Here is a 14,442-nt window from a genome sequence, read left to right as displayed (position 1 = left end):
GTATATTTTAAAGAGATAAGGTACATGTAATAAAAGTTAAAATGCCGAACAAAGTTTGAAAAAATGACGCCATCTTGATTTGATGGCGCGAGATCTCGTTTACTAATGAGAGATAAATTCGAGCTTTGAAAATGTTATTGGGAGTACCTATATTGTGAATTAAGTTACCTTGACATGAGTTCTTCATTTCTGCATTATCTCCTTGTTGTAGAGGCTATTAATGCTTCTCAATTCTCCATTCTACAACAGCACCTTCTTGTCCATTTTAACCTTCGCTCGGAATCATAAAGTGCGCCAATACTGACCAATCAGAACCCGCTAAATCTTGGAAAAGTGCATCTTGGGATAGTTTAAAATAAATAATGTTTAATCAAAATTATCATTTTTTACCGAATAATATACTTTTACATGTATATTTATTTTAAATAAGAACTGCCGGAGTCAGTATTTTCTGGTTAAATACGACAAAGTATTGGCATGTGTTTGTTCCAATTGTATTTGTAACACGTGATTAACAAAAAAAATGGCCGACCGTTTGTTTACAAATGTCTAATGAAAATAAACAAATTCTAAGTAGACATATGTATCAGATTTTGTCTTTAACTATATTTTATTTACATGTACTGATGATTTTGCCACTCGAACTCGGAAAGAATTTGCTCAATGAACTTTGCGAAAAAAATTTGTGTCAAAACTCTACCAAAATGAATATGCAAAGCAATGTGGAAAAATTTCTTGCAAACAATGACTCAATCACTAAAACTGTGCAAAATTGTAGTGTTACTCATGGTAATGAAAATTTGCAATCAAGTGAAAATAACCTGGTTTATGAAAAGAAACTCTAAGTTATGCGGTCATTTCATCAAGGAGATGCAAGGTTTTCATCATTTTCAAGAGGCAGTCAATGTAGTTGCAATGCACTCACTACATGTATGTTGATCAAATGTTATGAAGCATTCTCATTCACAACTGCATTTTAGATAATACTTTAATAGCAGGAGACCAGGTATATACAACGGTGGTCAAAAGTATGATGCAGAAACAAATCTTTCATAACAAACTCCTCAACTTTGATGAGTTGCCAAGTAACTTGACTTTGGGAGAAAATCATCATGTCATTCACAAATTTGATACAGGGGATTGATATGGGGATTAGTTGTCACGGGAGAACAGAATAGCCATGTGAAATCATTGCATCAAGCTTTAGATGAGGCATTCCAGAATTCTAGATATTTGCTAATTATGTTCTGGTATATATAAAATGTCAAACACTGAATATTATTTCTTTGATTCTCATTCACATGACCATAATGGCATATCTTCTTGTGAGGGCAAATCTGTGTTAGTGCTGAACAAGAGTCTTGATGATTTGGTGACTTATTTGTACAACATGTACAACAGCATGCATATTGATTTTGCTATGCAGTTTGAAATTTTACCAATCTCTATTAGTACATTGCATCACAGTTTTCCAGAAAAAGACCAATTGCAAAAAAAAAATCTACTAAATGGATGAACCTCTATCTATTACAAATGGTGAAAAGCAATGCAGAAACAACGCTATATGAGAGAATACATGTCAAGAATGAGAGAAAATGCACAATTTAAAACGGAAGAAAGATGCAAAGATGCTCTTGCCAAAAAGTTGAAACGGCAAAACCCTGAAGTGTTAGAGAAAGAAAGAACAAAGAATACAGCTGGAAGAAATTAAAATTAAAACGACAAGACCCTGAAGTGTCTGAGAAAGAAAGAACAAAGATTACAGCTGGAAGAAAATTAAAACTACGATGTATTGATGTTCAAGAAAAGGAAAGAGAGATGGACAAAACTGCCAGGAAATTGAAACGACAAAATCCTGAAGTGTCTGAGAAAGAAAGAACAAAAAAGACAGCTGGAAGAAAGTTTAAAAGGCAAAGCATTGAAATTCAAGAAAAGAAAAGAAAGACGGACAAAATTGCAAGAAAGAATAAACGACAAAACATTAATGTAAGAAATATAGAAAATGAAAGAGAAACACAAGCCCGGAAATTAAAGAAAAAGAACCATATTGTCCTTGAACAAGAAAGATTGAAAAGGCAAAGCAAACGATGTAACATTTCATATCATGAAAATGAAAAATTTCATAATAGGGAACAGAAACAAAAAAAGAGGATGGATGTTGAATATAGTAACAAAGCAAATGAACGACATAGAGAGCTAAGATTCGGAGCATATATTGATGATTGCATCAGAAATTTTCATGAACAGATTAGACATGGTCCCATTTTTGTATGTTCTTGTTGTCAGCAGACTTGGTTTAAAGAAAGTGTATTAAAAGTGGAAAACACAAAACTAGATGAAAGAATAAGAAACAAATATCTGACTAGTACTCTTTCTGTTCAAGATAAGGAATGGGTTTGCAATACTTGCTATTCATCAATACACAGGATGAATGACCATCTTTAAGTTCTACTTAAAGATAGTTTGAAGATGTTTAAAGGTAGCTTAAAGACGATCTTTAAGCCATCTTTAAGCCATATGTGTTGCTTTAAGATGACTTAAAGAAAGCGTGAAAATGGCTTAAAGGCAGCTTAAAGACTATCTTTAAGCCACCTTTAAGGACAACTTATAGGTCCTTAATGTCCAAACTTCTTTAAGCCACATTTAAGCTACCTTTAAGCCATAAAAATTCTTTTAATTCAATATTGTGCTTAATTTACCAACAAAATATATTAACTATATGATAATGATAGAAAAGGTATTAAAAACGGTTTTTATTCTGGGAAATAAAATGAAAAAAAAAATTATCAAAACGCCCAAGACGAAGATTGAATCCGGGACCCTTCGTTTACCAGCATCACCTCACTTCCTCTGCGCCACGGCAACTTGCATATTTAATTATAAGGAGGTTTTTATATCCTATATATCAGTGGATATTGAATCAATGTATTCAATGTGTATTATTTACTTGAACAGATTTTGACTTCCATTCAAATTGTAACAATCAATCATATCTAATTTATAAATTACATGCATGCAAATATTTAGAATGAAATACGGAACTTGGTCTTCAGTGAAAAAAAAATAGTATACCTTAATGGAAACCGTTAGGCTCACTTAGTAAATGAATTTATACCGAGTAGATAAACGTTCATCTAATTAATAGCTAAATGAAATGCAAGGAAGAAGATGAAATCATTTCTTTTATGAAATGCATTGAAACTATTAGGGCATTAGTTCTACGCAATTTTACTGGTTTTCATGATCACGGCGCCGTTCCAGTGTGTTTAAACATTTAATTGTATACATGATTTTTAGACTATCAATTCTATAACAAAAAATATTACCAATTACGGGTGACGTTTTTACTGCATGTGGCAATTGCAAATGATGTATACATATACTTGTACATACAATTGTATGATGTACCAGGCCGGGTATGTGACATATTCACTCTTATACATATATTTAAACAATTAACCCCTATTTATTATACCCGGTACAGGAATTAATTAGCCTCTAGATTTTACTCTTGCATACATGTATCTTTAATTTGTAGACGTAACATTTCTAAAACCCAGAGTTAGGAAATAATACTTTGAAAATGAATTACAAATTTTATTCACTAGACTTATCGTATACACGTACATACTAAGATTTCAACGCCTTTAGAAACCCTGACTTGCACCTGGGCACACGACACACCTGTTGTGTATATTTTGTATATTCTGTGTTAGTTCCAGGGGTTTTCTTAAGTTAGACAAACAATAGACTCTAATTAGATATACACAAACGTGCACCTGGGCACACGACACAACTGTTGTGTATATCTTGTATATTCTGTATTAGTTCCAGAGGTTTTCTTAAGTTGGACAAACAATAGACTCTAATTAGATATACACAAACGAACAAAACTATGTCTAGACAAACAAAGCAGTAATATCCTGCCCGATGCAACAAAGGCAGTTGAGAGTCTTTTCATCTTTAACATGTATCTAGCAGATCGAGAATTAGACCTAGAAATAATTAAAATTGAAAAAAAAATACATACCTTCAACCGATTATTAAATTAAATCATACAGTTTTGGTTCATTATCTTTATTTTTTTAAATAACCGGATGAACTAAGAGAGAGAGAGAGAGAGAGAGAGAGAGAGAGAGAGAGAGAGAGAGAGAGAGAGAGAGAGATATTTCACCGATTAATTTATAATAGGAAACAAACATACTTAAATATAATTTCATGCGCAAATTTAGATACAGAGACTGCGCTCATTCCTTCAATAATTTTTGAATAATTTTGAAACAAACAAAAAATTATAAAGAATTTTATAACGGCAACCTGTGTCCATCGGAGCGTTGTTGATGACAGCGATATGTGTTGAATGGAGCGACAATCAAAAACCGCCAGGAACACCCCCCCCCTTCCTTGGAAATTATATCATCACTCGGATCACCCCTTCCCCTCCCTATAAAAGAGCTTTTGCATTTAATATATGTTTTTATTGTTCAGTTTGGTCAAACTTGACTTAAAGGGAACTTAAAGATGGTTTAAAGACAACTTAAAGGGAGCGTAAATGCCACTTAAAGATGCTTAAAGGTAGCTTAAAGATGGCTTAAAGGCGACTTAAAGAAGTTTGGACATTAAGAACCTATAAGCTCAGCTTAAAGGTGACTTAAAGGTGGCTTAAAGATTGTATATCCTTTAAGCCACCTTTATGCCACCTTTAAGCCACCTTTAAGGACTTGCTGAAAGATTGTTTATCACCCTGTGATAAGAGAAAACAAAACTCCAAAGTTGTCTGTTTTCAATGGTATGACATGGCCAATTAAACCAATGGAATTAGATTTGTTTCCTTTAGAGGAAAGACCTGTGTCTTTGAGAATTCCTTTTATGCAAATTAGAGAGTTACCAAGAGGTGGACAATATTCTGCTAGAGGAAATGTTGTGAACGTTCCAGTTGGTATTCAGCCAACTATAAATAGCTTGCCTAGAAAATTGGATGAAAATGTCACAGTTCCCGTAAAATTGAAGAAAAATTATCATATCAAAAATGTGATTATCATAAAAATGTTCGACCAGCAAAAGTTATGATAGCACTGCACTGGCTTATGAACAGTAGTGAATTTTACAAGAATGCAAATATCAATGTTGATGAAAGCTGGTTTCAAGAAATCACAACCTTGGCAAATGAATTTGTTCAAGAACTAGTTCAGAAAAAGTCAAGAAGAGACCAAAATACTGATTGTCTGGAGTTGGATGATGATGAATTTTGTGAAGTAGATGGAATTGGTAGAAATGGAAATTGTGATACTTTGCTAGATGATTCATCACGAGACATGAATCAGGTTTACACGTTTACCCCTGGTGAAGGACAGCGTCCACTAAGTTTATATCAAGATCAGGCTGCTGAATATTTGTCATTTCCTACAATCTTTTGTGGAAAAGAAAGATTAAGTGATGAAGACCGAGAAGTGCCTTTTACTTATGCAGACATAGCTAAGTGGGAATTGAGAAGTTTTGATAGACGTGCAGCACAGTCTGTCCCAAACTTGTTTTTCAAGTTGAAAAAAAACAAATGAAGCAAGTCACTGACAAATGCAATTTGGCTCTGAGGAAATGTAAAAATAAAGGAAAAACATTCACAGCAAACAATGTACAAAATCCTGAACATGTCAATAATCTTGTTAGACATAATGAGGGTTATTCTATCTTTAGACAGGTAAGAAATTCACCTGCATATCTTGAAACTCGGAAAAAAGATGTATTTGCATTGATCAGACAGTTATTTTTACCTACATGGTTCATGTCACTTTCTGCTGCCGATACAAGATGGACTGATCTCATCAGAGCACTTGGCATTTTAAATGATGCAAAGGAATATTCAGATGAAGAAATTGACAATATGTCATGGTTTTAAAAATCAAAACTAGTACAGAAAGATTCAATTACATGCACCAGATATTTTGACCATAGGTTTCGAGTGTTTCTAAACACTGTGTTGAAAAGTAACCATCATCAAATAGGCAAAGTGAAAGACTATTTTTATAGAATTGAATTTCAAATGAGAGGATCACCCCATGTTCATACGGTTGTTTGAATTGAAAATGCACCAAAATATCAAGAAAATAATGAAAAAGAGATTTTGGATTTTGTAGATCATTATTTGAAATGTGAAAAGAATGAAGATGTTGATATGACAGAGCTACAATTGCATAAACATTCTCAAACATGCAAAAAAGGAGGAAAAGATGTGTGCAGATTTAACTTTCCACTACCTCCTTTAGAAAAGACTATGATTCTAGAGCCTTAGATGCTGATGTTGACAAGTACAGAAAAATGTAAAATGAAATTCAGAAAAAATTAAATGATATGTCCAAAAATGGCTGTGATTTATCGTACAATGAACTCCTAAAGTCAGTCTTAAAAATATCAGAGGAAGATTACATCAAATGCATTAGAATATTCATTGAGAGGTCCAAAGTTTTTTCTAAAAAGAAACCCATATGACATGAGAGTAAATTCTTATAACAGTGTCGTTCTAAATGCTTGGAAGGCAAACATTGACATGCAATTCATCTTGGATCCATATGCCTGTGCAATGTATATTGTTTCATATATAAGTAAATCTCAAAGAGGAATGAGTGATTTACTTAACAGAGCTGCAAAAGAAGCTAGAGAAGGAAATCTTGACATTAAAAGACAAGTGCGTCATATTGGAAACCATTTTCTCAATAGTGTGGAAGTGGGAGCACAGGAAGCTGTATACCATTAAAACAGATGCTGAATTGGAAAAGTTGACCCCAAATTCTACAGATGTTGAATGCAGTAATGTCATTAAAAGGTATGCAAAACCTTGAAAACTGGTGTTTAGCTGACTATGTATCCCAACTCGATGTATTGTTTCCAAAAGAAATTGAGACCACATTCCATGAAACAGAAATAAATGATGGTGAAAATGATGAGTCAGATGTTGACCTTAATGAGAGTGATACACTTCTTACTCTAAAGAATGGCATTATCATCAGACGTCGCAAAGTACCAAGAGTGATTAGATATGTCCGGTTCAATCTAAAAACAGATCCCCAAAATTACTACAGAGAAAAGTTAATGTTGTTTTTGCCCTGGAGAGATGAATCGGTTGATCTGTTGTCTGGAACTGACACTTTTGAAAGGTCATTTAGTCTTAGAAAGTCTTTTCTTGCTCATAAAATCAAGAAATATGAGTTTAATGCTGAACAGCTCGATGCACCATTACGGATAGCAAATGATGAATTAGCAGATGCTTTTGATGAATTAGCACCTAATACTCAGCAAACAGAAGCAGAAGATGAAGCTGAAGGATCTTTTGAATCAGAACACTCTGTCCAGTTTAATCCCAAAAGGTCAGTTGAACAAAGAATATATGATATTTGAGCAGATGTTGGTATCCCTTCCAGACAATTTACTGAGAAAAGTTCTGTGAGACTGCCAGATGATGAATATTTGAAATTGTTAAAAAGTTTGAATGTGAAGCAAAGGGAATTTTTCAATCATGTCTTGCAATGGGTCAAAACTGAAAAAGAACCAATTTATTCTTTTTTGTCTGGAGGTGCTGGTGTTGGCAAATCTGTTTTGATAAGAGGACTTTATCAAGCTTTGCACCGATATCTATGTTCCACTGAAGGTGAAAACCCGGATGATGTTAGAATACTTCCTTGTGCATACACATAAATAGCAGATTATAACATTGGAGGATCAACCATAGCATCAGCTTTTCATCTAAAATTAATCAAAGCCAACAAAGCTTACACTGCGATGAATTAAACACTTTTCGAACAAAATACAGAAACCTGAAATTAATCATAATTGATGAAATATCAATGGTAGGCAATAGGTCGCTATCTCTGATTGACAGTCGTTTGCAACTCCTTACAGGCATCAACAAACCTTTTAGTGGTATTAGTATCTTAGCAGTTGGTGACTTTTTTCAATTCAAACCTGTGATGGACAGTTGGATCTTTCAGGATTTAAACCGTAATGCCCAAGCTCTTGCAAACAATCTCTGGAAGGAACACTTTTGTGTTTTTGAATTGGATGAAATAATGAGATAAAAATATCATATCGAGTTTGCTCAACTGCTTAATCGCCTGCGTTACAATGAATTTAAATCAGAGGACAAAAACGTAATTCAAAAATGCATTATAACAGAAACAAGTGACAATTATCCACACCATGCTCCACATCTCTTTACTCAGAACTCTAAAGTAGATGCATACAACAATCAGTTGATTGAAACACTTGAAGGAGAAAAAGTCACAATGAAATCAGTTGATACCGTTATCAAAGATTACTCAAAGGAAGTAAAACAAAAGCTTCTCAGGTCTTTCGTAAATGAAGATGATGTCAGCAAAACTGCTAATTTAATGCAAATGTTGATTCTTGCTGTTGGGATGATATATGATATTTCGGTCAATGTTGATGTCTCTGATGGGCTTACCAATGGGTCATCATGTAAGGTTCAGTTTATTGAAAGCAATATGGAAGGCATATCAAGACCAAGCATAGTTTGGGTCAAAAATTTTTATTCTGCTGTTGGAAAGGCAACTCGCAAAAAATACAAGCATTTGTTTCATGATGGAATAGATGGTGACTGGACACCAATGTTTGAAGTTCAGCGGTTTTTTTGTATTGAATCATATTACCTTTCAGAGAATTCAATTTCCATTGCGACCAGCTGCAGGAAAGACAGTTCATAAAGCTCAAGGGTGCACTGTTGATGAAATTGTAATTGACTTATCTCAAACTAAAGTTAGGAAAACTCCACACATTCATTATGTTGCTTTAAGTAGATCATCTACATATCCTTAACTTCAATGAGCAGGCATTAGCTATGGATGAAAAAGTGCTTGAGGAAATGGAAAGAATGAAAACTGAGGCACCATTGCAACTTTGTTATGTTCCAATGTATCGAATCAATTCTGATTGTTGTAAAGTTGCTTTCAACAATTGTAAATCACTTCATAAGCACTTTCCACAGGTAAAAAGTGAGCCAAATATTCTTGCATCGGATGTCGTTGGTTTCTCAGAGACAAGACTATGTAGTGCAGATGAAGACAATTTTCAACTACACGGTTACACAGCAATATTTAACCATGAGGTTACGTGTCACTTGAATAGACGTCCACATCATGGAACAGCACTGTATGTGAAAATGACTACAAGATAACATGTATCTCAAAGTTTAACAATGGATCCTTGGAATTCATCACTGCAAATGTACATTTAAGTGAAAGAAGAGATGTACAATTCATCATAATTTATAAATACCCATCATGCTCTTTGCGAAATGGTAAGCAACATATCAACACACATCTTAAGCCTTTGACTGAACACTAGAGAGATTTGGTACTTTTAGGGGGTTTTAATTTCGATTTGTTTGCTTGGCACATTGACTTTTTAACATTATTTGAAAAATGTTTCGGATGTAAACAAATTGTAACAAAGGCAACACATAATACCGGTTCTCAGCTGGATCGGATTTTTACAAACATAGCCCCATGTGGAACAGATGCGCTTGAAGCATACTGGGCTGATCATAAAATAATATACAGTGCTTTTGAATGATTTAATTTTGTTTTAAAGAGAATGGGGCACCAAAGTAAAAACATATTAGAGGGAGCTGCGAAAATGATGCCCCCTCCCTCATCAAATTTGTCATCTTAAAAAAGGTGACAAATTGTTAATACAGTATATATTGTAAGACACCAACTATTTGCTTGTGGCACTGTCATAGATTCAGTGATTCAAGGGGGAGGGGTTAAAATATTAATTAAGCACATAAAATATTACCATTCCACTGTTTTCTGAATCTAGAGAATTGTGTTAAATCTGTTCTTAATTTTATAATTTCTAGCCCTTTATAGGCCAAATTTACACAAATATCCTCCACTTCAGTGATGTCTGTATCAATTCTTCTCCTCCTCTCATATGAAACATGACTATGCCAATAATTTGAATTTACATTTACACATTAAAGTATATTTATATATATTCTGTAACTTACATAGATTGGTGTGTATAAATATTTATATTAACTTCTTATAATTTGTCCTTTTATGTATTTGCCATATTTCTTTATTACATATAGTGTCCATACATGTATATGCAGATTTCCAATCAATGTGTTAAAATTTTTATTATTATTTGTTGATAAAGCTACAATGAACTATACAAGTTTGTACATAGTTCTTGAATATTCCAAGATGATAATTTGGATCAATAAGAGGAAAGGCACTGATTGACAATAGATGAATTACAGAAGAGTTAATTGTGAAGTTCTGGACAGATCATCTGAAGACTTTCAAAAACTGTGCAAAAAACAACATCAAAAATAAACCTTTAATTTCCATCAAAACACAATTTGACAATAGCTGCAGGAATGTAGAAAGAAGATAGTGATCGATTCGGAAAAAAAGATTAATCATGAACCTACATCGTTTTATTAAGAATTGTATACTGATGGCTTATTTTTATTTGCAAGAAAAGGTCATTAAAATGTCACAGAAAAGTTGTTTGCATTTACTATAAATAATAAGACCGTATATTTTAGAGGTTATATTTTAACAGTGTTTTTTAACTGAGGTTATTTATTTATGATCTTTATAGCTGTTCTCAGTGATTTCATACAATAATATCCTGTTATATCAAGCAAAGGTTGGTGTCTTACAATACAGTAAATATATGTAAATCTGTCTTCATTTTTCAAAATTCTGTAATATTTTTATTTATAGTGTCTATACACACACAATATGTACTTTCTTCACGTGAGTGCAAAGTAGGTGAAAATTAAATCATATTAATTTAATTCATGTACTCTTTTAGTCAAAAATATTCGAGCAAAAAAAGAAGACATCTTTTCTGTATTTTTTTTTTCTTCTCTTTGGTTTTGATTTGTCCTTTATGGATTTTTATATTACCTAAGGCCAATCATAATTTTATGTAAACTATTACTACCATAGTAATATGATTGTTAATGATAAAAATTATATATATTTTACAAATGCGATGTAATTAATTTATTTGAATGCATGTATTTCTCTTGTGAATACATAATGCACCAGTATTTAAGGACACTTGGCTTCAATCATTCTAAAATGACAGGTATGTATAAAGAAAGGATGTCACTTGCCAGCCCATAGACGGTGGTAAACCTGCCTTTTCTTGTAAATAAATATCTATGGACAGGGTTCATAGTTAAACAGTAGACATATAAAGAAAAAACAAACAAAATATTACATACTGGTTGTTTATTTGAGACAGTGTATTCTCAATGTACACTTTACAGAAAATATCTCTTTTAAAGAAATTGACGTATGAGAAATAAATTGCTTTCAAAGTGAAATTATTTTCGAAAAAATACTCAATTATTTTTTATTCGAAATTTCAAAATAACTCACACTTTCATCACTTAAATGCTCTTTTTGTATATATATATATAATTTCCCAATACAACAAAAAATAAATCGGCACAGTATTAAATAATTTTAAGATAATAAATATCCAGAATAAAATCACAAATTGATCCTATCAACCGCAAACGTTTTCGCCATTCCTGGCTCTTCAGGCAGCTATGTACAAATGACTAATATGTAACGTAGTAACGTCAATAAGCAAAAGTTCATTGTGACGTCATAATAACGTCAAAGTAGCGGAAAGTTAGAGCCGAAAAAGCAAAAACTAATATATGTCATTTGTACATAACTGCCTGAAGAGCCAGGAATGGCGAAATTGTTTGCGGTTAATAGGATCAATTTGTGATTTTATTCTGGATATTTATTATTATTATTTTCAAATTGTTTAAAACTGTGCCGATTTATTTTTTGTTGTATTGGGAAATTATATATATATATATATAAATATATATATATATATATATATATATATATATATATATATATATATATATATATATATATATATATATTTATATATATAGTTCTATTTGATATGGCTGTACATGCATTTATATTCAGATATATAATATGATTTGACATTATTTTGTATCATATGGAACAGAAAAGATGTCTTTATCTTGTATGGTTATATTAAACTTAATATCATAAATGTGTCATAAAGTTCATTGTTTTTCGATGATTTTTCACTTTAACGTATATTGTGCATTATTTTTGGCAATCGTTTCAAACAATCACACCCAAAATGGCAAAATTACAAAAAAAAAACTTTTTCATTTCTGATAAAATTCCTTTACTGTTTTATTACAGACGTTATAAGGTAAATGACACAAGAATAGTTATGTTACTAGTTTTTGTATTAATTAAGGTAAGGTTTGCGGTTACAGGGAGATAACTCACACATTTACATTGTGACGTAACACCAACTACCCTTTATTTCAGTAATGACGTCAAAATTTATATGACGTCATAATTGATTTCAGGTTTTTTTATTTCGCGCGTTTTTTTTAGTTTCAATGAAAAAATAAGAGGACACAAGCATTTTATCAATTTCCACGAAAACGAAATCCGCATCATATGGTTTTGAATAGTGTTTTAGAAACATCAGATTACACATATTCTAAGATACGTTTTTCTTGAAATCGGTGGACTTGGAAAGGTTTCAAATAAGATGTTTTCGTTTACATAATAGTAGTCCAAAATTAAGACTCTTGTTGCATTTTTTTCTATTTTTAGATAGTTCATCAGAAATCAATAAAAGTGAATCATGATATTAATAGTGATATTATTTTCGAACATTTTAAGCATAAATAAACCCCATAATAGTAACATATAAAATGTACATATTTTCACGAAATTGTTAACATTTCATTAAATGAAAATTGGAAATCATAAACTTTGACCTTTTGTAGTTATAAAACGGGACGGGCAAAATTTATTTGAATTTCATGAGAAAAAAGACTCTAGTATAGTGAACAAAATGGTATGTAACTTTGGTACAACCTCTAAAAAATGCAAGCCGCAAACCTTACCTTAATTTCTATCGACATATTTTTCATTTGATTATGTCTTGGAAAATCAATACTGTTCATAACCTTTCTGATTTCGCTATTTCGGAGAAAGGTTATGAAAAAACAGTGAAACTTGTAAATATTTAAACTTGTGTGTGTAAATATGACTTCATATTTTTAAGGGTTCATATAAAAAAGAATGTTGCTAATTTTTCAAACCAATTTAGCCAAAACGCATGTGAAAGCTTCACTGCACATATCAATTTCTGGGATGTATTCAGTTGGCGTATAAATGAAGCTAGATTATAATGGACACAATTTAGATTATCGTTCATTGATGGTAAACAATCTAAACTTTCTAGACAACTTAATGGCCCAAACCCTTCATGACGTCATATGATAACGTGTTATTTCACGCAGATGATTTTGCATGTACTTCTTGCTACAACTTTAAATCTAGTAATGTAAACAAAGGCTGCCTGAAATAACACGGGCTATCATATGAAGTGTTTTAAACAAAATAGTTACCAATGGTTGCTCAGGTGAGCGATGTGGCCCATGGGCCTCTTGTTGTATGTCTTAGGTATAGTTAACACACATTTTTGTGTTTGGTCATTAATTACTAGAATTGCAATTTAGCATATTGATACGGTGTATTCTTCACATAATTCACACCAAATACAAAAAATCTTTAAATGTTTACCAATATGAACGTTTTTGTAAAGTTTACGCGTGTGTGGTTGGGTGGGTGTATATGTATGTATAATCTTTTTATGAGCCGGTCGATCTATTCTACTATATGTCAAGATTTTTAGTACATGGTTCCAGATATGATGATTTAGCCAATGGGCCTCTTGTTGTTGTTGTTAACTTTCTATATTATCCTATCTTTTTCTAGAACTACTGGACCAATTTCATCAACTTTTAACTCAAGAACTCTTAGGTGAAGGGCTTTCAAATTTGTTTTTCGTTTAAATGAAGGGACGAGTCCCCTTTACGATCTCCAATCCTCAGCCATGTCAGATAACTCTAAATTATCTGATTTTTTATTCGCACCATAAATCTGTCTTTTATTTAGAAACAATAATTTGTCTTCTAGTGTTAGTATTATGGCCACTTATTCTACGAAAAGATTCGCTTTGTGGATTCACGAAGATCTACTAAATATAAGTAAATTGTTTCAAGCCACCAATGCACCGGTACATCCTTTTATAGCTATCCTGAACCACCTGTTCCATCGTCCGTTCATCGTCCGTCCGTCCGTCTGTGTGTTCGTCTGTATTTTTTTTTCTTCACACAAGTTTTTACTTTTTCTATAAAATCACTGGGCCAAATTTAACTAAACTTAGTACAAAGTATCCTTATGGGATTCGAATTCTGAATTGTTAAAATAAAGGACTAAACCATTTTTAGAAGCGAGACAGTGAGAATATGGTGTATGTCTTTTAAAATCTTCACCCCAATAAGCACTGCACCGGAAATGCCAATATTTACAAAAATCA

General features: G+C 32.4%; 2 protein-coding genes across 2 annotated transcripts in view; both read left to right on the top strand.

Moving 5' to 3' along the window:
- The window catches only part of LOC105341985 (hemicentin-1-like), a 114,129-nt gene that overhangs the window by 65,454 nt on the left and 34,233 nt on the right, over positions 1–14,442 (top strand). The window lies entirely within an intron of this gene.
- The window catches only part of LOC105322662 (carcinoembryonic antigen-related cell adhesion molecule 5-like), a 57,368-nt gene that overhangs the window by 30,429 nt on the left and 12,497 nt on the right, over positions 1–14,442 (top strand). The window lies entirely within an intron of this gene.

Source organism: Magallana gigas, chromosome 2 (assembly GCF_963853765.1).
Source record: "Magallana gigas chromosome 2, xbMagGiga1.1, whole genome shotgun sequence".
Taxonomy (NCBI): Eukaryota; Metazoa; Mollusca; class Bivalvia; order Ostreida; family Ostreidae; genus Magallana; species Magallana gigas.
Note: the sequence above shows the minus strand (reverse complement) of the source record. Positions and strands in the feature narration are given on the sequence as shown.